This window comes from Strix aluco, chromosome 8 (assembly GCF_031877795.1).
Source record: "Strix aluco isolate bStrAlu1 chromosome 8, bStrAlu1.hap1, whole genome shotgun sequence".
Classification (NCBI taxonomy): Eukaryota; Metazoa; Chordata; class Aves; order Strigiformes; family Strigidae; genus Strix; species Strix aluco.
Window position 1 is genome coordinate 5,274,670 of NC_133938.1, and position 24,601 is coordinate 5,299,270.

The 24,601-nt window shown below is 40.8% G+C and overlaps 1 protein-coding gene across 11 annotated transcripts in view; it reads left to right on the forward strand.

Moving 5' to 3' along the window:
• The window catches only part of DAB1 (DAB adaptor protein 1), a 475,330-nt gene that overhangs the window by 291,310 nt on the left and 159,419 nt on the right, over window positions 1–24,601 (forward strand). For 2 of the 11 annotated variants that reach the window (XM_074831921.1, XM_074831924.1), the window contains exon 1: window positions 12,942–13,092. The exons of the other annotated variants lie outside the window; for them this stretch is intronic. The gene's annotated coding sequence lies outside the window, so the exon portion shown is untranslated. Of the gene's footprint in view, window positions 1–12,941; window positions 13,093–24,601 lie in introns of those variants that run through there. 11 annotated transcript variants of the gene reach the window in all.

A 24,601-nucleotide genomic window follows, 5' to 3' on the forward strand; every position in this document is an offset into this window, starting at 1 on the left:
AATGACAAAAATTAGCTTGTTTTTTTATAAAAGCAGTTTTGTCTATTGTTCAGTATCATGTTGCTGGAGAGGATTTCATGGTATGTGTGCAAATCTTTGTTTATATTTGATACCCCAGTGTGACAATTACCAGTTTTTGCTAAATCAATTCCAGCAAAGAGATAATAGTAGATTTTGGTTACTTTATGGCTTCTAAGTTTAAAATAATTCATCAAGAGTCAAGAATATAAATTGGATATCTTTATGGCTTTTCCATACATGTGTAGTTGGATGTTGAGAAACCAACAAATGTATTTACAGAAAAAGGTTGTCTTATAAAGAGAAAACTCGCTGAAAGAAATAATCTTTAATCCATGTCTACGGTGACGTAGAAAATGTGAGGTTGTGATGTTAAGAGAGTTATGTTGTTTACTCTGTTATATTGATATAAAATTATATTGATCATATTAACTTCTGTGTTTAAAATGTTCTCCTTCCTGGCTGTTGATATATGTAATATTCTTCCTTTTCTAATTTTCTGTTCTTTATATAAAGGGATGAAAATGGGGTAATGTCTATTCCAGTTCAACCATCTTGAGACATTTCTGTATGGATTTTGTGTGCCTTCCAGAATAATAATAGTAACAAACTTTCAACCAAATCTATAAGGGCAAGATACTTTATAATTATTAACTGCACATTCCTTTCAAGTTTCTCAGTGTGCTTTACCAACACTAACTCATCAAAGCTTATAGCGTGTCTTGAGCTGGCTGGAAATACTCCCATACCCAGCAGAATAATAGAGACAGAAGACAATAGGAGAGAGAGCTATAAAAGTTTTTAAGTACTTAATGCATACTGATTTGGATAATGTTAAATACTTTTAAAAGTTAGGCCTTCCTGTATTTTCCCAGGGTCCTTTGTAGAAGGAGGATTACAGCCTACAGCTTCTCTGGGGACTTTGTTTATAATTCCTATGGTCCCTTTGTGCAATGGGAGAAAAATTCACTGCAGCAAGAGCTCAGCTAGGATGCTCTGGCCTGCAAACTAGTTGTCAAAAACAAGGCTTTTTCAGAAGATGCCCAAATATTAAAAAAGAGGCAATTAATTGAAAACATGATATTCTCCTCTGTTTCTTTGGAAAAAGATCTTAACGTATAGTAACATAAACAATATAATTTTTTCCTAATATTTTAAGGTGATAAGTATGCAGGTCCATGAGCAGGATTTTATCCCATGTATATCCAACTCCGCAGATATGTTTTCCTAAGCTTATTCCATAACCCCGTGCTACTCTGCATTCTGTAATTGTACTGATCCATAGCATACTGTTTTTTTCTCAGCTGACCTTTGCTTTCCACTGACATTTGCAAAATGTGACTAAATGAAACCAGACTAAATAGATGTTAACAGCAAAATCTTTTTGCCGCTCTTCTTTCTATTAAAAAAAAAAAAAATCTATTTCTGAAACTGCGGAATGTAAGGAAAAATGCAGAAGTTCAGATATTTGCTATTACTATGCTACCTCCAAATGCAATTAAAGGCAGTGACCACTTACTTATTTTTGTGTGCTGATTTACACAAATCTATTCAAGGTAACGAGAGGCCCAGCTGGTACAAATCGTTACCAAATGCCTGTCAGAGCCACCTTTAGCTGGAGAACATTTGTTCTATGTCAACTGAGAACAAACTGTTTCAAATCATGCTGGAGTTTCTCAGAAGTATTAGACACAAGTTTATCAACTGTTTTGAAAGGAAAAATTAATTTACATGCTTCCCTACCACCAGATGTGTGTTCTGACAGATTGTGGTGCAACATATCTCAGTGTCTCAGTGCAGTGCCCCAGCTTTTGGGTGGAGGGGACATTTTCTTGCTGGGTAAAGCAACCTTGGCAGCAGAAGCTGCTCAACAACCTATTTATTAGTATCTATACTCCTCCCCTGCTGTTATATTAATATAATGAATTGTTCACAGGTGCTTCAAATGAGGTTTAGATGATCGCTGGGAGCTTTGTTACTCAAACAAGCCAAATTGAAAGGAGCAGATGCAACAGTCCCCTAGCAAAAGTACAAAGTATGACTTAATGAAGGTCATTTTGCACATTTTGGCCTTGGTGACCCTAAGAACAATCAGACTGTCGTTATTTTACTGTTTCTAGACAGAAAGGTGATTGCTTCTTTCCCACTTGCCTTGATTTTTTTTTAGTTGTCTTTATTACATCATTGGGAGCTCTTAATTGCATTTAATCCTACTCGCTTTTAACTAAAATGAGATAGTTCCCATATGATTGTTGTTAAACTGTGCTCTAAGTCATGTTTGAGCTTTAATGCTCTTTTGTGTGGTGATGTTTAAATCGCAATGAGTATGCAAACAGTAGGCCAGGTGAACAGATAGTAAAATGGACATTCTCAGCTGGATATGCAGACCAGGTAGAAGAGACGAGTTAGAGGTTGTGTCAGATGCATGGCCCGAACGCTTCCTACAAGTAATATTTGTACTGTCCATAGCTTGTGGTTTTCTTCTCTTTCCTTGTTTTGTGGCAAATACAGAAAAACTAACAAACTGGCATTATCCCAGAAAGGTCTGTGTATGCAATTACCTTTGTAAATGTTGATTTACTGGTCTACAAGATCTCTTCAAAGGCCATGCATGATGTGAAAGAGCTGCAGTCCCTGGAAGATGAGGTCTGTGTCGTAGATGTGTCGTTCTGAAGTGAAGGTGTCAGCCTAGCACTTGGCAGAGATTTGGCTTTGCCACAGATTTCACTGGGATTTTGGGGAAGAGCTCACGTATTCCCTATGCCTCCTTTCCTTATTATGGAAACAGGGATGAGGATGTTTTCTTACTAGTCTTTTTAGCTGCGTTTTGTTTATGCATTTTTGAGATAAGACTTTTCTCTTGCTTTATGTTTTACACTGCTCATCATAAAGGGATTCAGGTCTCAGCTAAGCCTCTAGAGGCTATAATAATTGCAATAAATGTGAGGGCTACTGTACCCAAAGAGCCACTTAATGCCCCCCTCCCCCCAAATGGCAAAGAGAAGAGGCTCTTCTTCCCTTTTTTTAGGTGTTTAAGGGGAATGCACTAAGGTCACAACGTGCATCAAAGGCCTATCTTTGCATCGCTTGACTATCCACTTGGCAAGCTCTCTAACATGTGTACTTTGATAGTTCAGTGACAGATTTCACCAAGGAGAAAGGACAGCATTTTAACCTTGAGTACACATTGCAGGAGAAAATTACACAGGGGCAGAAAAACCATGTACAACTCCTGTGCAATGAGCCAGAGAAAAGGATCTTCATTGGGCTTTTCATCTAGAGAGGGTGTTAGAAGGAGCTGCCAAGTGCTGTTGTTTTGTAAGAGGGGATTTCCATTATTTTCATACTGGCTGCAAGTGGTCAGTGATGGAATTACCAACAGGATACCATTCCTGCCAGCAAATATTACCGATGAGAGTGAACTTATAGTGTAAACATGGGCACAATATTCTTGTGTTTTTCCCAGAAGAGACATCAGTTTTGTTCTTTCTCCAACAGTGTATATCCTCCTTTGCTCCAACACGACATAGTGTATTCAAGATTAGGGATAACCTAGCTCTTGAGTGAGTTTTATTGTGAAAGATGTTTATTTGGATGGTTTTCTGGCTTGTGCCTTGCTAGACTTTGTTTATAAAAGTTTACACTAGACTCCTGCAGTCAGTGTCTCTTTTATGCTTATTGGGCTTTATGGCAGAGACCACAGAGTGGAGCACAGAGGTAATTGTTGAATTCAACCATGAAAACTGCTATTACTTGGTTTCTCTGTGACATCTGTTATATCCTGTTGTGCATGTGATGAGAGGTAGATTTTGTTTCATTTTGAAATCTGTTGGTGAGCTTGAATAGTATCTAAAATAGTTGATGGCTCATCAAAACACATACAAAATCCATGCTTCTTCAGCTCAATGCAAAATCATCTTCTGAAGGTGTAGCAAATTAGTGTTCTATAGAGAGAGGGGTTCAGTTTCCAGACTGTGTTAGAAGCAAAGCAGTGAGTAGGTGTGTCAGACTGCAAAAACTCCCGTGGATTAGAAGAGGAAGATGTTAATAGAATAGGGAAAGCGTGAAGGTGAATTTATGACTACCTGAATACAAATGTTAGCAAATTCTAGTTTCATTTACTAATACTGTTTAATTTCAGCAGATTTTCCCATGAACTCTGCATTCTCCAATCCAAGTCATGCTCATGTCTTCATGGGACATTATGTACCGAGCACAAATACGCACAGCAATATGCAGGACTGGAGCATACGTTACTGCAGATCTGAAGTTAACATAAGGGCATGAGGCTGAGGAAGCTGCACACTTCCATCTTCTCATCCAGTATGCACCCTTGCATATGTGTTCCTGGTCACACTCCTGTAGCCGTGAATTTTACAGCGCTCTTTCTTCCTCATCAACAGGCCAGATGGATCTAGTCTTGCTTACCACCCACTCCTGAGCTGTATTATTTATTAACATTTGTTAGTTCCAAGCACTTACATTTCAACAGAAGGTAACTATTCAGTTGAATGCTATAGATCTTTTCTAATCCATTATTTAGTTAATGAAATTTGGATTCTGTTCCTTGCCGAAGACCATGTTTGTTATGTATTTGAAGTCCAAACTGAACATGCCTGCATGTTCAGAAGCCTTTGTTTTTAAACAACGTGGATTTTTCCCTGTTCTGAAAAGTGACAAACATCTTGGTGTTCTTGTTCAAATTTATTTTTATGTCGAGGAAACAAATTTCATTGTAAAGGGAGATACACTTAGGCAGATGTTGATGAGGAATGAAGGAATGGCCTCAAGTTGCGCCAGGGAAGGTTTAGACTGGATATTAGGAAGTATTTCTTTACAGAACAGGTTGTTAGGCGTTGGAATGGGCTGCCCAGGGGGGTGGTGGAGTCCCCATCCCTGGAGGTGTTTAAGAGTAGGGTCGACATAGCACTTAGGGATATGGTGTAGTTGGAAACTGCCAATGCTAGGTTAAAGGTTGGACTAGATGATCTTCAAGGTCCTTTCCAACCTAGGTGATTCTGTGATTCTGTGAATCAGAAAGGAATGGGTTATTCAGCTTAACAATAACTTGTATTTCTTTTTATTCTGTGTGTAACCTTGATTCCATGTAACTTCTTCTCTGGATACTGATGCTGCTGGTTTTGTCAGTTTTGCTAGAGGTTGGCATACAGATTCAGTCTTTGATAAACAATATATGTGAAAGTAAGCCATCCAAAAATTGCAATAGTGCGTGCTTTGCATCTAGAACTGGAACTTGGCCCTCATATTGGGTTGAAGGGGTGCTGTTGTCTTCTCTGATTTGCTGAGTGTTATCGTGATTTGGAGAAATACCACCTTAGCCAGAGGAACCACATACTTGAAAAACTGTCATCTCTTCTATGTATATGCTGCATAGTCTCAAACTGAGTCTTAAGCATATGACAACCATCAGTCTTTTAAAAATCCCGTTTATTAACAGTCTTTGAAATTATCCTAGTTTTGTGGCAGTGGATGAGGATTCCAAAACTGGGTTGTATAGGTTCTGTCTTAATTTCCTATTGAATTTGAATAAAAAAGCCAGGAATAAAAAGTGACATAGACATTTTGGAACCCAAACTGTACCATTAAACAGTTTTCTAATATAAATAAATAGCATGCATTTGAGATGTTTTGTTGAATCTCTGTGTTTTGTCTCAGACTAATGTTATAATCTCTTCCCAGTGAAGGATTGTCTTTTTAGATAAACAGTAAAACCCCTTTAGAAATGAGGCCCTGATCTAGTTGACACCTATAAATTTATTACAAAATAAAAATACTTCAAACATCTTTCATTTAAATTGTTATTTGAAGATTTACATTATTGCATTGAGTTGCTGTGGTGGCACTTGCAATTTACATTTCTGCCTGGAAAGCTTAAAGAGAAAAAAAATATGAATATGGAACGTCAGAAGGTAATGATTTGTCAAGTTTTAAAATGCACTACAGAAATATCAATGTAGGCAAATATGTTTGGATGAACTCTGGCATGCTGCCAGACTTGTGCAGACCTTCACTGTGCAGAGTGCGTGGGGATTGGGAGCTCCAGGGTCCAGCCTCCTTGCTGGACTAAGAGAAAATTGACATCCCAGGAGCTAGTTTTACCTGTACGTTAACTTCATGGTGTGTTGTAGGGGTCCCAGAAGGGCAGAGATCTTGTATTTGAACTGCAGTTGTTAGCCCTGGCAGTTGTTTACCGTTGAGCCACATCCGTGAATGTCTTGAGTTCATAAGCAAGTGAAGCAGCCTCAGTCCTTGGCCGCAATGTACTCCACAGCCTGAAGGATTGGATGAGCTTTGGGAATGGTCCCATCACTGTAGTTCCAGCATGAAGAAGCAGTAGCAAAACAATCAATAATCAGCAGCTGTTAAAGAGGGATTATATCTGGGTTTGGAAATGCTGATGTTGGTTCTGAAATGGCAAAAGGAAGCATCTATGCTTTGGTACCCATGAGCTAGACTGAGAGGCTGACCACTCAGAAACTTAACAAGAGGGTAAAAGGAAAGGTCAGGAATGTAGACAGTAAAGGCAAAGAAACGTACAAGTTACTATTTAAACCGCAGGTTTTTAAAATGTACTATTATTAAAAGGAAAATTATTAAAAATTGATTTCATACTTTCAAAGGTAGTTTTACATAGCAGTGGGCTCAACTAACTTGAAAGTGGGCTAAGCAAGTTTCAAAGGGAAGTGTTAGGACTCTTTTCTAGGGCCTAACAGAAATAACACATTAAATCTCACTTGAAAATGCCTTGTTCAGCTAGTGCTCATAATACCATGCTGAGTGCGTTTTTCAGGATGAGTCTGAGGTTAAGAAAAACACCTACTGAATAACTAGTGCCACTTGCTTCAGCACTTGAGTTTTCCTCAGAGGTCTTCCATCCAATTACTGACCAGATCCAGTGATATTTAACTTATCAGATCTGACAAGAGCTGAACCCAAGGTAGAATAACTGCTTAAACATTTATTTGTGTCAATGACACATTTAAAACTCTCTGCTCTGTCTAAATACTTAAAGGAAAATATAAAGAGGAAAATGTAATGTGACATAAGAGGAAATGAAAAACAGCCTTACTTGTTGAGGACATTCACTACACACAATTGCTGTCTTCTGAATACCTGTTATTTTGGCAGAAATTGAGGGGAATGCAGTCCTAAATATCATGTTTGACTGTCTCTTTTTAACAAAAATGATTTTTATAATGGCAAGTGAATCTTTTGCTGTCAAAACCACGGAATATGACAACAGCCAAGTTCTTTAGGGACCTCTGAGTCTGAAGTTTTTGATTGTAAAGCTAACATCTGAAAATGAAGAAATAATGAAGATAAATACATACTTAGTAAAAAGAAGTTGCAATATTGTCCAAATCAGAGAGCTTAAATGTGTTGACTGCTTGTTAAAGTAGAATACATCTTAAGAACAAGCTGCAATAAGCTTTCTTCCTGGAGAAGCAAAGAGTTTAAAACATAATCTCCAAGCCCCCTTTTACTGTCTGATTCAGAACAAAGCCAAATTTCAAAATTCTCTATAAAGTAGATCTGTGTTTTCCATGGGTAGATAGATTTTTCTATAGTAAATATACATTTTCCATAGTAGATACCCTTTTCTGTCAGTTCATGTGTGTTTAAACTAGTGTGAGTACTTTGCAAAGTAATATGGAACATGTGGGCTTTCAGTATATAAGGGATGCCGAAAATTTTCTTCATCCATGAACTTTTCCTAGAAAAGAGCTTATTAAATTCAGAGATTTCTCTATATGGATCGTCAGTGATGTCTGGGGGGGATGAGAGAACAGTGGAACTCAGAATGTGTGCATATATCATGCTCTTAGCAACACATTCTCTGTTGGAACCTGACACTTATGTTTGCAAAACCAAACCCGCTCTAAATTAGTTTGCAGTTAATTGGCTGTGAAGGGAAGTGCACTTTGCCAAAAAGGATTTGAAATATGAAGCTGTTTGGATTTGTGAAGAAGATGATCGCTGTACTTGAAGAATCACAGACTTTTTCGTGGGCATCTGGGAAATAACGTGGTTCATAATCTCCAGTGCTTTTACAAATTCCATTATTTGGCAAGACGGGCACCTACTTGCTGCCATCTACTTGATTGATTTTAGAGGGGCGGTCTTAGAATGTGTGTTGGAACTGTTCATTTGCAGTTGAGGAAAAAGATTTCATTAGGGTTAGTTCAATAATGGTTTGAATATGTGATGGAGAATAACGGGAGCTAGCAAACACAACAATAAGATCTTCTTTCTGTTTTTCCTCCCGGGACTGAAAATGGAATGAATGGTCACATGTATCACAATGGGTAGTATCTATGTGATGTTATACATCCTTTGCATGTCTCTGTGGTCTTTCCAAATATTAGTGGAGAAAGTCTCATCGTAGGCCTGTGAGATAGGTGTGGTAGAGATGGACATAACAAAAGTATAGGTTGACTTATCCAAGGTCACACAGTGATGGAGCTGGGATTTGAACCAAGCTCCTGAATCCTTTTTTCATGTCTAACTACAAGATCGTGACATCTTTGTTGACATGCATGAAAGGAAGAATTCCTTCTGTGACCAAGCCGTAATACAGTAGGAGCATACACAGGTACATCTTCAGAAACCAGTGATAAGTCTCTGGAACTTTCAAGACTTAATTTCATTTTCAGTATTTTCATGTGCTGGTTTTTAATAGATATCTGGGGACTTTTCAGGATAATACGTGCTTCATCAGATTGTACTGTGTGGTCAAGGATTATTGTAACTTCCTGATGTGCTGCTACCAGAAGATAGAGGGGCTTCTCATTTTCCATGAAGGATCACCACAATTTGTCTACATACATCTTTTTGACGGGCAAGAGTAGTGTTCAGCAACATACTCTGTTCAGTCACCTATCAGCTGAGTAGGTGTACGTAGGTAAAGAAATATCCGTAATAGATCTTTAGTGAAATGAAAGCGCAGAGTTTCTTCCCGTTTGAGAAAATAGAGGATGAATACCAAATCTTGATTAATTCTGCTGGATGGCTAAGGAGCTAACTGTGCAGTTACAATGGTAAGAGATGGGCTACCATAGCTACTGCTAATGCAGCAGGTATTATTTTCAGTCAGTGCCTAATTCCCTTAGAGGAACTTATTAAGCTGAAGCCACTATTGTGTGAGGAACTATCCAGGTCGAGTATCTGCAGTGATCAAGATGATCCTGCTGTGGGGTACAATATAGATCAGTCAATGGGAGGAGTGGTTTTGTGAGGGAGCTCATGTTTTGAGAGCTCAATTGGCAAGGGATGGTCTGCACATTGTTCTGTATTTTAGTAAGATGTTTATAGCAGAAATAATGGCTGATGCTCTTTTCAAATATTTGAATACCCACTCCAGAAATCACACTTGAGTCAAGTAAAGTGTAACAAGTATTTTTCAATTCTAGATTCTTTGAAAGCACCACCTAAAGCTCCTTCTCAAACATCTCTCAAAATTTCTCTATAAAATTGTTTGGTAGCCCTTTATAACCATCACAGCTTGAGATATATGAATTAGTTTAATGAAAATAAGACCTATATTCCATCTCAGAGAATGTCCAATTCTCATTAACACTAATGGATGTTACACATGTGCACTGACAATAACCTTACAGGTTTTATGGCCTAGTGATTTACCATTTATGCAAGATGATTCTGGTTTTACAGAGTGGATACTATCTTAGCATTTCACATGAGAAACTCATAAGCTTGCAGCTGGACACAACCCAGTGGATTAAATAAAATTTTCTTCTCCTTGACCAATAGAATGCTAAAAATTTGCATCACCAGAGGAGGTTTTAGGAAGGGAGGCTCTGGAGATCCATATTCCAGCAAGTGGTCTGCTCTGAAAGGAAACCAGCTCCATTCTTAGCATGTATGCCTAACCAGCTGATGCTGATTAACTTGCCTGTGAGGTGAAAGGGGGAAGTTTTTTGAGTACCCTTTTCTTAAGGAGTCAGAAAACTTGACTCCAAATTATCAGTGAATTCACTTTCAATAATTACCCTGCGAATTATCTCTTATTTCCAGGCAAACATTTTTGCTCTGTGGGGTACATCTTACAGCTGTTTACTAGTAACTGCAGTTCTTATTGTAAATTGGGTAGTATAACAAATTACTTAAAATCCAGGTGTGCAGGTATCAGCAGTGGATATTTTAATGTTATTTTGAGGCAATTCTTTAAACAATTTATGCAGTGTTCTTAGTTGAAACATTGAATTCATTCCTATCGCAACTAATGAGTACCAGAACACCTAAATAGCTTATGATCATTGTCCTGTTAGCTGAAATCTAATCAGAAACTAAGAAGATGATGCTACTTTCCTGTCAAGTATTTTAGTAAGTACTAAGGGATTGAGTGCTGCAGAGGTAACTATTCAACATATTGAAAAATAGTTGAGAGAACTACTTTTGTAGGTTCCTATCTATGGAACCAAAATGTTCCGCAGTAGATTATTGGAATGTGGAAATGACATCTTTGGCCTACAGTTCTTAATATATAACTCTTATTGGTTTATCACTTAATCTGTGCTGGTATAGTAGATCATCAGAAAGGAGAATATAGGAATGTTGAGTTTAAATAAGCTTTACAGACGAAGACAAAAGAAGGCTATGCCAGTCATCACATCAAATTTGTTGCTCCTTTGCATCTTGGCCATGTTTTTCACTAGAGAGGAGGAACTCTGACCATATAAATGTTCTCATGTGAGAATCTGTGTTGCAAAAGATGGCCTAAAAAATATTTTACATTAAAATAGAGCAGATTGCTTATGGCAACTCCTGCATAATGAAGGAACACAATGAAGAACTGCAGTTCATATTGCTCTTCAGGTCTGTTCTATTTTCATAGTTTTTTTTAAAAGTAGAAAATTGCATAGTATAATTACAAGTTCATTTGCATTCATATTACAAGCTCTGAGCTAGTACAGTCTTTTATATTTAAAAAATATTGTTAGCAAGTGTGACTTGCATCCATAAATTTCAGAAATGGGAATAAAGTTTACATTTACTCGAAGTTCCTTCTCTTCTCAGTCAACAGCTAGCACCCTTCCTGTAGACTGCAGGACATCAGTGAGGCTGGCAACATGGTAGATGGAACTTCATTTTATACTATAATGGGCAAGGGTGTAGGGCAGTTTATCTACTGTTTCCCCAACAAAAAAATATGTGTTTTGGGAATTGAGGATCACCAACATTTTATTGGACTTAATACTTATGGACAAGCATAGCCACATGTCATCTTGACGATGCTGTCTATCGTTTCCTAATGGAAAGGTGACTTCTGTTACCTTTATTTTTTCTTAAATTCTTCGTCTTCTCAAGATGGCGAAATTCTCATCATTAAGAAACATTGCTGCAATTAATTTTTTAATCCACATTAGAATAAATGAGTTCAACTGATAATCCTGCCTTTCATTTCTGTAATAAATGGAATTAAAGAAAACAGGTCTGTAGTAAAAGTCTCCATTCCGCCAACTACTTCTATAAATGTAGTATGACTTTTGAAGTACATTTTTGTTACGTCGTAAAGGTTATTAGATGACTTTATCTTTTATGCTTAATACCTAATGTGCTATGGAAAGAATAATTGAGGAAGATGAAACTGAAATATTTGAGAATGTTATCGGATCTCTGCACGCACTTTCAATCAATCTGTTCGTGCCAGCCTTTCCCTCTGCTCTTGGCTGGGCGCTCTCTGCCCTGTTAAGCGTGTTGCCACGTTGGTTCCCATCTCCTGCCTGTCACTTGGAGGTAAAATAACCTGTAGATATCTTTCTACCGTGTGACCATCTTGGTGATCACTCCTTGACTGTCATCTCGAAGAGTGCACATCAGCAGTTAGATATCTGCGTGCCCGGCATAACATCTCGCTCGTAATTTCTGATCAGACCTGATACTCTGTAATGGTTTGAGCCCTCTTCTCCGTCAGCCAAAGGAGATGCTGCTACTCAGCCCGGGGAGGTGAATCAGATCTATCTGGAGGCTGCAAAAAGCTTTTCTTTTAGTCATTTACCTCAGTTAGCTAGAGCAGAGCTGCTTTTATGCCTTGATTGGAGATAATACTACTGAAACAGCAATAACCTCGCCAATGTACTTCTCTTCTGTATGTAAATCCTTTCAGGAAGTGCATGACAGCCTCTGTTTTCTATGGGTCTCCGTTTGTAAAGAAGCTGTTATCACAGAATAAGTTTAATGGGTCGTGAATTTTGTGTTGAAAGGAGAGTCTCTCCATGACTTCTGCTCTGCCTGCAATAGACCCATTGGCTCCGCGGCGAGTGCATTAGGCTAAATATGCTCCCTCCATTGACTCTGAAGGTAACGGCCCTAAATGCCTCATTAAATTTTCATGGGTGACTGAGAGAAGCCATGAGAAAAACACCACGCTCGTAGGGGGGCTGACGGCGGGGCCCCCCCCGGGGCGCGCCACACGGGCCGTGGGCCACCAGCTCCCGAGGGGTCCCGGGGGGGACAGCCCGGTCCCGGCCGCTCCTCTGCGGGCACGGAGCCCCGCGGCTGTGAGGAAGGGCCGGGGCGGGGTGGGGGGGGAGACCGAGTCCGCGGCGCCCGTGGCCGGGTTTCACGCGTGGGCAGGGGCTGTCGGGCCGCCCTGACCTCCCTGCGCTCCCCCGGGAAGCCCCTTTCACCGACACCGCTGGGTTACCGCTCCCTCACACGAGGGCTGCCCCACAGGCGAGTGACAGCTTGGGGCCGCGCCATCCCCTCGCCCCACCCTGAGCTGGGGGAGCCCAGCCAGGCGCACCCCCCCTCCCTGCCCAGCTGCACCAGACCCCCAGCCCTAGGAGAGGAGGAGGAGGAGGAGGAGACCGACCCCTCAGCAGCAGCAGCAGCAGCTTTCCTTCTCCACACACCTCCCCTTTTCCCCTCCCTCTGGCCTCAGCGCCGCACTGGCGGGGCCGGAGAGGGCAGGCAGCGCGGGAAGGCGGCTCTCCCAGCATGGACGAGCCATGTGTATCCTAAGGAATAACAGCAGCTGCTGCGCCCACGATGGGGAGCAGAGGAATGCGAGGAGGAGAGGGCTCGCTGGGGCAGGTGAGGGCGCCGGCTCCCTTCTTTCTCCCTTCGGCGGCCGGGGGGTGCCCGATCTCCGGGCAGGTGTGGCGGGATGGGGGGAGCGAGCGGCTGCGCCCCGGGGTGCCCCGGTGTTGGGGTGCGTTGCTCCCTCGTGTGAAGGGGAACCCCTCTCGCAGCAGGCACGGCAGGGCAGCTGCTCTCCGGAGGAAGTTTTTTTTAATTATATTTTTTGCCCGTCACCCGGAGGTGGGGAAAGGGCTGAAATCCTCTGCGAGTCGCGGGAACTTGCCGGTTGGGAGGGGAGCGGGGTGCGCGGCTTCCCCTCTCCCAGCTGAGTCGCGGAGCAGAGGCGGCTTCTCACCGTCCCCTGGAAAGGGGCAAGAAAACAAAACAAAAAAAAAAAAAAAATCAAAGAGCGACCCACAGACCCGATGCAGTTACGGGATTTCCACCGCCGCGACCCCCCGGCTGTGAGAGCCGCGCCGTCCCCGGGGCTGTGCCGGGGGGAGGTGGGGTGGTGTCCCCGGGGCTTAGCCGGGGGGGTCCGCGGGGGTCCCCGCGGCTGCTCCGCGCCGCTTTCAGTAGCTTCTCCGCTGCCCCCCGCCAGCTGGAAGCGCCGGTCGCACCTTCGGTGGCGGCCGTGCCCCGGTTCCCTCATCGCGGCCGGCGGGGAGGTGCCGCCGGGCAGCGGGCCCGGCCGCCCCCTCCCTCCCTCCCTCCCTCCCTCCCTCCCTCCCCGCGGGCAGGGAGCCCGGCGGCGGCTCGTCTGCGCCGTCGCTGCCTTCCCCGGGAAGGTGCAGCCGGGGCGGGGGACGCCGCGCTGAGGAGCGGCGGGGAAATGGCGCCCGGAGCTGAGGGGCAGCTGGCCGGGGTGGGGGGGTGTGTGGGGTGTGTGTGGGACGAGCTCGCCCTCTCTCCTGATCCGGGAGCCCCTTGACGACGCGGTGCCCGGGTCAGGGACCCTCCTCGGGAGCCGTCGTCTGGTCCGCGGCGAGGAGCCCCCCAAGCCCCCGCCTTCCATCGGCGTGCGGCTGAGGAAGGGGGTGGGAAGCTTTATCGGGTTCACGTACCTCACCTTTGCGGCCCTTTGGGAAAAAAAACAACAAACAGAAGAGCCCCCAAAGCCCCCATCTGAATGTTTTGGGTGCTTTTTTTGTGTTTGTGCGCCGTCCCCGAGTCACCAGGAACGCCTTAACAGACACCCTGGAATTAGTTAAAGTTGGAAATGCGTTGCTCCCATGCGTTGCGCCCACGGGCTCGCTGCCAGCCTGGAGCAGGACGGTGGTGACAGATCCTACAGCGGCTGGCAGGACAAGCCTGGACTGTAAACTCTCCCGGAGCCAGAGCCACCTCTTTCACTTGTGTTTTGCAGGGTGTTTCACGCCACGGGAGCTCCTATTCATGACCGGCACATTTGTAATGTCTCTCTGAGTGGTACAGTAGTGAGGTAGGGAACTGGGACCAGTGTTCATCCGAACAGTAAAGAACAAAGCTTGTTTCTGTTTGGGACAGTCGTGGAGCTTGCAGATGAATGGAAAGTTTTTAATTACTCCATGAACTTCTCTTTTATTGTACATTTCAAACCCTTTAAGCGAATCTTTAGGTCTTTCCCCAGAGCAGTTTTAAAAGCAAAGTCCTTGGAACTCGTTGCCATTTGTCTAAATTCTGAATGCATGTCTGAAGCATTTAATCATGTTTATTGTTTTCAACCACTCAAACGGAATAAAAATTACTTATCGTTGATGAAGCTTATCTTGCAAGCTGTTTCACAGTATGTTTCCGTTGCAAGACACAGCGCTGTGTTAAACTACCGATGATTGTATTGTTTATTGTTCTTTCATTCTCCATCCTCACCCTCCCATAACGCCACTATCAATCTGTTCCTTACTACTATACTCAAAAATAATAGAAAAGCAAGTTTTCACCAGTTAGTTTGATATTTCAACTTGTATCTGAGATTTATATCTTTTATATTTGCTCTTAAGCTATTTTTCATTGGGTGTGCTAAAGGCAGCTGTTACATTGAAAGAGGAATTAAGGCACAAAGCTAAAAGGCACTTTCAAACTCTTGAAATGAAACTGTAGGTAGAATTACTGCTGGATTCACAGTCGTTGTTTATTTCTTTAGCCACATACCTAACACCTTCCTGAAACATAAGATTCCTTGCCTCTTTGTCATTACCACTTTGTTTCATTACACATTTAAAATGCACTATTCACATTGGTCTAGAAGTTCAGATTTATTGTTTGGAGTGTTTTGATACAGATGCTGGTCTTGGACTATACTTCATAGGTGATTTTGCTGCACTTTAACAGTATCTCGGCACGGTGATGGAGGACACCATCATGTTTTCTTGTAGGATTACCTTTGGGACTTTAGTGACTGCACACATCAGTGGTTTCATCTTGGGAGGATTGAAATTGATTTTCTTCTTTTTCTTTTTTTTAGCTCAGCTAGTGAAAGACCCTGTGTATGTCCTTTGACCCATGGCCTCACATGATGAAGTGACACCAATAGCGGAGGATGTAGACTTGAGGTAGCTGTTACTAGGGCTTCAAAAGTAGAGGAACCAGAATGAACACGCTGTCCTGGTGGTCAGCCTGCTTGGTTCTTTGGGCAAGGCACAGTTTTTTAAATATATGTTGGAAGACCCCTGCATATATATGTATCAAAATAATTTTAAACCATGAACCTTGTGATTCTTTTTTTAATACTTTTGGGAGGTCCTTGCTCAAGCAAAACACAGGAAGATTGGCCTTTCCCTCTCATTTGTAATAGGCCTGTTTTCTTTTAAATATTTTAGATTTCAGATTTTGCAAGATAGTTGTGCTGAATTTAGCAACAGACAAGCTACCCAGTTAAATACTCGTTAGGTGGGAGAACCTCTGTTTTTACAATTGTGTTTACATTTTAAAGTGGTAGCAAATGCCAGTAAAGAGGAACAAGATTTTCTAGACTTTATAGTTCAAATTAACTTTCCCAGTCAATATTTAGTCAAGGTCTTGATGGTTAAAGTTAACTGTCCAAGTCAATGTTTAGTCAAGGTAATGACTTGATTTTTATAAACACTACCCAAGCATTCTTGCAAAATTAATCAGAGTTGCTGAATCACAATACGTTTGCTCAGCCAATTACTTAGGAATAAAAGTATGTTATTACTTGGTCTCTCATGTGTCCTATACTGTTTAGTATTATTTCAGCAGTGCTTGCCTTCAGCCCTTCTGTGGCTTCTTTCTTACAGTACTAGTTCTATTGTTAAAGCAGTTATTGACATGGTGGATTTGTGAGATAAAATATGTCAAAAATTACAATTCCCAAAAGGAAGTGTGACATCTTGCAACATGTAGTGCAGCAGCAGCAACATTTACGTATGTAGTTCCAAGAAAGTCTTTCAGAAGCCCGTGGTGGGCACCCAACTCCATGTACAGTGTGCAGGAAGAGGTGGGCACTTCTAATAAAACAGTCATTGGGTAAAGTATGAAAACAGGTCTGATGTCTGGGACAAAAATGATGAAACTGATAAGTTGACATTGGTACTTACAGTGCAAGATTGAACCATATTGTAATCTGGGAAAGAACTGGAAATTTTTACTGCAATTCTTTCTTTCTCGGGGTTGAACTGGGATCTTCATTCTTCCAGGTTGTCACTTAAGTCTCTTAAACTGACACTAAAATCAAGTCTGGACTTCAATTGTGCCAGTGGTTTTTTTTCTTCCCTTTTTTTTTTTTTTTTAATTGTACCACTTGCAAATGCATTCTATGCAATTACATGGGTATTAGAGTAGATATTCATTAGGATTTTACTAATCTGAACTTCAAGTGCTGTTCTGCAAATTTGCCAGCCTTTGTAAGGGAGTGCTTGACTTCATCAGCTGCACTGTTTTATTATGAGTATTTTGATACAGTAGAATGAAAAGCATATATTCTGAAACAAGTAATTAATCAGATTTAAATATTTTCATTTTCATACTTTGACTTGTCACGTAGCAAACCTGCAACTCTGTATTTTGCCCTTAACACTAGTTTTTGCCCAGTCTAGCTACAGCAGAATTACATTTCATGGTGGTGATTTAAGAATTTCATCCATGAATCAATCTTCCATTTCTGTGTAAAGGCAGCAGAATTGTCACAACTTAGAGAAAGTGAGTAAACCCAATGTTGTGAGTTACAGGAAAGCTAACCATGTTACTGTGTGCAACCTCATCTTACACAGCCATCAAACACATTTTCAAGTGTTACAGGTATAAGTGTTCATTGGTTTTAACTGTGCAGTATGAAACGTCCCATTCTTCTTTTTACAAAGATCTTACAATTGTTGGAGCAACAAATATTGTAAGAACTTGTGTAAAAACGGTTGTAGTGAAAAGTCCTTAACAGTCTTTATTTTCAGTGGTGTAGTCACACACACAGGGCTCTGCTAGCACAAGCCTTGCCAGTTACGGTGGGGTCTGCGCAGCTGATGTTCAGTGGTGGGTCTGTTTCAAGATACGTGCCATTTTGAAGAACCAGATCAGAGGGAGACCTGTCAGCTTTGTCTCTTAATCAGTATATTGCTTTTTGAGGTGTTGGAGTGAAGCTCATAGCTGGGGGTGACCAGTTGTGCGTCTGTGCAGGTGTGGAGGCTGTAGGCTGTCATGTCCCCAGCTGGGGGGGAAGCAGCTACCCCGGATGTAGCTCTTCAGGCTCAGCTGTGTGTCCTAACCAGATCTATCCCCAGTGGAGCAACAGGACTGCTGAAGGGCTGCTTGTCACATCTTGCCCTGACTCAGTCCTCCTCTTAGATATGTGAAGTACTTGGCATGGTCTTATGGCCCTTGGAGGCGTGAAGATTTACTTTAGTTGCTTATAGAATCAGAAAGGATGATAACTGTGGGTAAGCTTTTAAAAATGCAGTGTCCGTGAGCAGAAGCCTGCCAGGGAGCAGGCTCAGGGCAGAGTTTCCAGCCCGTAATCCTTTGTGCTTTCTATGTATAGTGCTTCTCCTGTCATTCCATTACTGTTGGTTTAATGAGGATGCATAAATTGTTACTTTTCTTAAGGATATGTACAACGTAAAAAAGTAAACGGGCAGTGCAATGCCCAAGTACACAAAAGGACTTGCTGGTTTTTTTTCTGTATTGAATTTTGTATATCTCTGTGTATGGATACATGTACATATGTGTTATATATATGCAAAGATTTATTAGCTGCTCTTTGTGTTATTAAAAGATTTCTCAGGTCTCCAGATATTGTCAAGTGGTTACACTGAGAGATTCCCCCTGCCCTGTGTCCCCCCCCCCCCCCCCCCCAAATAGTGATTACTCTTGTGGGTAGAAGAATATCAGTTTCTTGAGAATCTTTGCAATTCCCTGAGCCTGAAGGCAAATGAATAGAAATTTAGTGGACCACCTAGTTCTCGACACAGAATCCTCCAAAGAGGACTCTGACCTAATTTATATTGTATTGAATCAAATAATCCTATCATGCACATGTGCTTGCCATTTTGTTTTCTTTTAGCAGGCATATTGCTGTTTTGCAAAAACTTCAGATTTAGATGTTAGGCAACGTCCCTGTGGTTTTAGGAGGTGCTTTTCCTCAGTGAGTAGTTAGCAGAAAATTACATTTAGAGGACATTTGTGAAAAGGCAGACAATCAAGGATTATACTGAGGCTGCTAGAATTATTCATACCGAAATGTGAGTGTATCATTGTTTAGTAGTGAGGGTAATCAAGAGTCCTCTAATACAGAGTCCTCCCGTTATTATTAAAGATGGAGCTAGAATCTCCCCACAATGCTTTTTGTAGCAAAAAGCAGTATAAATATCTTTCTCATCAGTGTGCTAGGGATACTGGTAGGTGTGCTTTGCTGTGGGTGATTGCTGCATTTCGTCTTTGCAGGGTTGCTGATGATAAGTGGTACTGAATGTATTTGTTGGGGCCAGCATGCTTTGAAGCTAATTGGGAGCTGATTAGCATCCAGGCACTGCAGTTGTGGCCTCTTAAAGCAATTCCTGGTGTGCAAATCCCTTTTCTGATGTTATTCCCTAGGTGGTAGGACCCATCAGTTTATCTGTGCTAGGTTCCAAGATACACTCTGAAGCTTATCAATCTGTCTATATGTATGTTCATATTCTGGAAAAGAACTTTTTTAAACGTGCACCGTTTTATTCTTGGAAAGCTTAGAAAAGTTGTGTGTCTGCAGAAATTCAAAATCATAGCAACAGTTACCTGAAAACAGTTCTGTGCCTGTAGAGTGAGTAGGTATCCCAGAAGCAGGACTTTTACGCTTACTTAGTGTCGTTCAGGGAGGTTTTGCTTAAATCACTTTTCACAAGTTGCTTTTTTGCTTAAAAGTGTATCTCTTCTGTTTTAAAATGTAGTGTTTAAAACCTTTTGGCTTTACAGTTGGAGATTGTTTTCCCCTCCACTTTCATTTTAGGACAGCTGAGCATAACCACCCCTTTAGACCGGGTGAGTGATTTGCGAGTTCATAGGTGTGACAGTCACTGGGTGTCTCTTCTTGTTTTAGGTCTCTGCAAAATAAGAAAGGTCTTCTTTTCCACCTGTGGAACAAATTGTATGAGGTTACCCTTTTCTTGGACTGTGTGTGGTCAGCATGAGAGAGAGAACAGAATAATGCTCTGTGTAGTGTTCTTAGCCCATGTAAATGATATTCAGAACCAAAAGAGGTCCTTCAATGAATACTTTCCTAATTACCACAGTGTTGCATTGCTACAGTTTTTCTCTTCTGGCTGTCTTTCAGATTCACAACATACTTAACTAGGTGGAAAATCTCAGGTCTGAAGACGATAGATTATAAAACTTGAAAATATTTTTTTTAAAAGTGGAAAAACTATGCATACTGAACAATAATATGTATTAAGAGTATGAGTTGATAAGAGTACTAAATGATTTGGAATGGATGCTTTCCAGTAAGCGAAATAAGTTTCAAAGTTGCAGTGGATTCTGAAGTGTTACTATATTCAAGTCATGGGAAAATTTCTTTTCCTGTTGTATCTGGTCAGCTGGTTTCATACCAATGCTGGCTGGTTAGAAGTAGTCTGACTAATGCACAGCATAAAGCAGCTTCTTAAACATATGGCTGTCTTAGTTCTACCTACCAAAACCAATTTTATCAATCAATTGATACATTTAAATGAGATTATTGACATTTGTAGCTTCACATTTAGAATTTGTAATTGCTAAGTCTTTAAATATACCCATTTGAAAATTAAGAACTTGAATTACTTGGAAATCCAATTGATGCAATACACATTTTTTATTTTTCTTTTACATAACTGTCTTCTAACCTATTGACAGATTGGTTACTTAAGGAATAGCAGGCATCATATTGGTCATTTCTCAACCTAAAGGATTATAGATTTTTTCCAGTACTTTAAGTAACTGAGGGAAAAAATGTGTGATCTTTGTACAGCAAAAAAAAAAAGTTTCATTTCTGTTCCTAGTTACTTGAAATGGAGCTCTTAATAAACTATGCTAAAATGGCAAAGAAAAAGAACACTTCAACTTGCTTAACCTTCATTGGTTTTATTCAGGTGCCTCAAGTAGTTCCTGAGATCAAGCCAGAATGAAGAGATCCAAGCCGGCAGGATTCAGTGCTCATTCAGAAGCAGACAGTGTGTTAGTAATTTGACAGCATTTCCAGGACCTGTCAGTCTCTGCCTGGAGAATGGCCATAACAGTTCAATTGGCATGTGCTTTTTGCCAGATTAACATGTAGTAGGTCACTTGAATTCTCCGTTTACTGACTTCATACCTTTCCTTTAATTCTCTCTCAGTAATCTGTCAGCATTGATGGGAAAAAAGAAAAACTTTCTCTGTCTTTAGGATGGTGACTATTTCTTAACGGGTAGTGAGTGTGAAGATTTTCAGTTTTATCTTCTTTTTGATTTCCTTGTATATCCTTTACCAATCAAATAATTTTTAACATCTGTATATTGTTTGCAGCTATGGTGGTATAGGAGACTGCTTCCTTGAACTTTGCTAGCTCTTGAAGTTAATGGTGATGGGCTGCCAGCGCACTGATGGTCTGGACTTCAGTGCATTGCTGCAATAGAGGACTCAGGGCTGGAATTTCCAGCTAGCTAGATGATTAAGTCAATCATAAAGGTAATGAGGAAAAAAACCAAAATACTGTTAAACTTTAATGCAGTCCAGCTGATAGTCATGAAATTGTACTGCTGTTTAGTTCATCAACAGTCGACGCAGTGAATATTTTATTAATATTTTAATTTTCCTTTCCATTCCTTTATGTAACAAAATACACAGGTTTTTTTTATTGCTACTGCCTTTTATGTCAGTTTTCTTCAAGCTCTGAGGCTTATTAGCAAATTCACACCTTTTAATGGCAAGATTAGATGACCTGTTAGGTGGTCATGTCTTAACTGTAGCAGCTATACCACTAATATCAGGGGTCTTCCCAGTAGGTGGGGGTTTTTCCCCCCTTTTTTAACATAATGAAGGTTTTCCCATTCTAGAATCTTCCTCCCTAAGTGTATACATTTTAAAGTTTGGTCAGTGTGCCACAGTAATGCTGGCGGTATCATTTAGAAATGTTAAGGCCTCTGTTTACTGTTTTAAAACACCTGGTAGTTGATTGCAATAAAGACTCCCCTTTTTAATTACACTATAATTAATACAAAACAAATCAACAGGAAGTGCTACTTCTCACAGCATGTTGGCAGTTTGCTCAAGTTTAAAAACAGCAAAAAAATGTCAGTGAGTTTAATAAAGATTATTTTATGAATAGTTTTTTTGTGCCTGCTCAAGTAATCAAATCTCAGATTATGGCTTCAGGACAGTTTTCTACCCACCATCCCTGTGTGACAGTTTTTGTATATTCAGACCCATTTTTCTTCCTTCTGAAAACAAGAGAAATAAGATGTTTGAGAAGTCCTAAAGAGGATAACAAATTGAATTGACCACTTACTGTTCCTGGCACTAAAATTTTATGATCCTTACCTCCTTAGTGATAGTGAGCTATTCAAAAGCACTGTGTGAGAGTTACAGCTGATGAAATTTGGTAAAGTTCTTTCGAATTAGAAGAACTATGCTGATTTACATCAAATGAGGGCTTGTCCGCTGTTGCTATGTTACATTTGTAGCAAATGCTAATTGATTTTGGTGTATACAGATCCTCAGAGAAAAGTGAGAATTGTTATTGAGTGAATCCCACTGTGCCGAGCTTCAGTTTCTGGGTTTCAGTGCAGGGTGATCCTGGGGAGGACATGAAATCCTCTTTATGCTGTGAAACAACACGAGAAAAATAACTCTGCCACAGCCGCAAAACAGGTCTGAGACTTCAGCACTCCCAATTTTGGGCTTAACAAAGAACAGCAAGTGATTTTCATAAAGGAGCTCTGTGCAGCTCTGTGTTTTGTGGCAGGACTGTTGCTCCAACAAGCTACTTACATGTGGTTGTCCCTTTTGAATGTAGCATTTCTCATGTTTCGTTCTTGCATAATTTGTTCTGTTGGGCTCTTGAATAAGGTGAAGAGATGGCAGAGAGAGGACTCTCCATGGGATGGTTCTGTCACTCACTGTAGAAGCCTAGTTCATTAGCTTGCACAAGATGCCCCGTCCTGACAGCTAAAATTTGGGTGAGAAGAATCCTATTCTCAGTCACTGAACTGTAGTTGCCTTGCTTTTTGATGACAGCAGAAATCCAGGGGAGCGGATCATGTGCATTAAACTTTGAAATATTGCTCAAGCCTGCGTAGAGAACTAACTCTGTTCTTTATTGCAAAGATCATCTTTAGTTCAAAGAACAGATTGCAAATGACCCGTAAACATTGTGGGTGGCTGATTCTGCTAATCAGTATTTTTAGATGGAACTTTTTGGTGAAGATGGGAAGAAGTACAATACGGAGAAGGAAAATAATATAGATAGATGTAATTTGTTTTGTGAATCCATTTGTCTTGATGAATACAGTGTTGATTTTCTTTGTGGCTGGAAGTGTACATAACTTGCACGTAGACAATGTGTGAAGTACATTTAATGTCTGTAATGGACTACCTCTGAGATGTTTTTTTTTCTCATTTTGGTGGACCACGCTGGATCTTTGGCTGCTTCACAGTGATTATTTATTGAAGAGAAGTACTCTTATGTTGGATGGTAGTAAATGTATTTCATTTTCTTAACTGGACATATATTTTCATGAGAGAGACTAACATTGGAGTTTTCCAAGACTATCTAGGGTTTGATTTGTTCGGAGAAACAGAGATCAAGAAACCACCAGGAATTGTGCTGGTTTCTAAGAAATGAGATTATGTACAGTTTCTTCTCCAGAAAACATTCAGGAGATCAGTGCAGGGTTACTGTTGTGTATTCAAACAATACTGGAAAAAGCAAACTGGAACCAGAATCTCTGAGGATTCCTTCCCGTTTCAGACATGAATGTTGCAGCTGTTAGGTAAAAAGAGCAAATTAATCTTAAGTTATAATCAACAAGAATAGAAGTAGTTTGTAATAGCTCTCTAGTTTTCACATTAATAAGTCAGTGCTCAAAAATTCAGCTGAGTTACAGAAGATTGTTATACAGGTTTTGGTCACTGCTGACATACTGCTGTTGGGCTGCATCCTTAACATTTTAGTCTCATTGCAAGAGATGAAATGCAGACGTGGCAACAGAGTGTATATTAATCTTGTTAAGCCTTATGAGAGTCCTGATTGTTCCAGCAATTACTTCCTGTAAGAAGTTGGCTACGCTGGCTGCATTAGGGAGAGCACAGTGCTCAATAGAATGAATCGTGTATTCAGATGTACTTTAGCTTGTGCTTTAGCTGCAAAAAGTGGAGAAAATCTTGTCCGCCTATCTTGAAAGTATGGGGGATGATGTGTGGAGGAACAGTTCCAATGCTTGGCAATTAATAATAGCACTTTTGAGAGAAGCTTTTAGCAGAAGACAAGAACATAGGTTACAGAGCAGTACAGAGAACAATGTACTTTTGTGCTGTTTCTAATATGTTGATTTCAAATAACTAATTAATAGAACAATTCATAAGGATGATGCAAGTCGGAGAGTAAGTTCTTCTAAATATTAATCTATCGCATATATACTTTATTGTTGTAATAAAAACTTGGGAGGTTGACATGGGAGACTGAAATTCCTTGCAACTTGTAGTAGTGCTTTTTTAAAACAAATTTCCTTTACATGAAAAATGCCAGCATTTTGGTGAGATGCTGGTAATAACTTATAATGATTCTTAATGCATCTCTGTGCAGTGATGTGAGAGGGAGACTTCTTAATCATGATGTGGCAGCTCAGTATGTCTGCAGTGCTCTGAAAGGCGCTTGGAGCTAGAGGAGTTACGGTCACTCATTCTGAACAGCAAGCACTGTGTAAACGACTGCTACAGCAGGGAGGAAGCCTAACTTATCTGTGGATTACTGAACTAGGCACAGGACAACCGAACGCTTGTGAGTGTAGGAGTCTGGCTGTGGTATGCTGCTGTTGTGCGTGAGTGAATCAAGGACGTTTGTTCTCTCCGCTTCTTTAAAGGATTTTTAAAGCTTATGAAAAAGATC